The following is a 1,695-nucleotide window of genomic DNA, read 5'->3' as shown; positions in this document are numbered from 1 at the left end:
TCAGTGCTTCACCACTGCACTTATATAGACTATGTGTGATCACAACTCTAACACCATCATTTGGGAGATGATACAGTTTTAGGCGAATCTTATACCCTTAAAAAAATATGGCATACAAGAATTTTGTACACCAATGTATACCTCCTTCATTTTGTTTCAGAATTTTTTATCCATCCGTTGTTATATAGTAACACAAACTACAAGACAACGCGAAAGTATCTCCCGCTTGCTTTGAAAACTTAGGGTTTGTATATTAGGGTACAGGTCGCCTTCTTTAAAAGATTCCATGTAAATGAGTTTTGCTGAGTTGCAAGAGAGAGAAGACCACTTTCACTTAGATTTTTGACAAAGGGTGTTTTTATTACATCAAAATGTAGCATCAAGCGGATACAAAGTATAATGTGTGACACCGGCCTCTGTATAACTAAGATGTACACAACCATCAAACAGACTATTTATAAAAAATGACAAGTTGACAAAAGTAAAGCCATATGAGTCCGCTATGTCAATGTCCACGGACGAGGTGGATCAATCCGGAGATTATGCTGCCATTCATGTTGGATAAAAACCTTCCTGACCACCTACTCCAATCGCATACACGACTTCTTGAATAGCGACTGATACTCCGTTCGATATAGTGTAGACCACATACAAAGTCAGTGCGTACAACGATAAATAATCAACATAAAAAGGAGTTATTGTCATTAAAAGCACAATCATTTCTACGTAGCCAAAGCGATCATAGTAAGGTAGACGCTCCCACCGTATTACCGAACTAGATGTGTTTGGTATTCTGTCCATGCAGTGACCATATATATTGGTAAGACTTATGGGCATATACAAATTTGACGCAATTTGGATGATTGGCCATATAAAACGCGCAAACTTACATTGAAAGAAGAGGTGTTTGATTGTCTTGTTGGGAGTACAAAAGCTACACTTCTTACTTCCTTGATAGTTGCGTCAAGCGAGATTGTCTTTTGTTAGCACAACTCCTCTATGAAGATACCACATGAAAATCTTAACTTGGCGTGAACCAATCTGTGGTTGGATGGTTAGAGGGACAGTGGTATCCCCAGTCCACCAGGGTTCAAGTCCTGGTGCTCGCATTATTCCTGAATTTATTTTAGGATTTTCGATGATGTGCTTTCGGTGGAAGATGAGTGTACGAGCGCTTGCGTCTGCACTGTGTTAAAAAAATACATTTTCTCCAATATACATATGTGGTTTCAGAGGCGTGTGAGTAGTAATTGTTAAATTTGACCCATGGTAGAAGATGTTTCCATCATCATCTCGAGATAATGTTGAAGATTAAGAGAATGATCTTCTTGAACATTGTATACACCCTCTTCGGCACAAACGCAATTCTTGAGATGCATCTTGGGATCGACATCATTAATTGTTAGCCATATAGATAGTCAAAGGCGTGGATGCAGTAATGACAGCCACTAGTTATACAACATTAATGAAAGATATATGGCAGGTAGTAATATATATCTAAAATATAGTATTGCGTCAGAGATATGTATTTATTTACTGCTAAAATTGCAACAGATATAGTCAAAGATTTTGCAGTAGAGACACAATTTATTAGTCGCTATTTATTGTTGCCTATGGAAATCTTCTGATGGAAGACGAAGATTGGACGTATTTATTATTTATTTTCGTGGAAGGAAGCCGACGTGACCACCAATT

This window comes from Triticum dicoccoides, chromosome 1A, assembly GCF_002162155.2.
Source record: "Triticum dicoccoides isolate Atlit2015 ecotype Zavitan chromosome 1A, WEW_v2.0, whole genome shotgun sequence".
Taxonomy (NCBI): Eukaryota; Viridiplantae; Streptophyta; class Magnoliopsida; order Poales; family Poaceae; genus Triticum; species Triticum dicoccoides.
Note: the sequence above shows the minus strand (reverse complement) of the source record.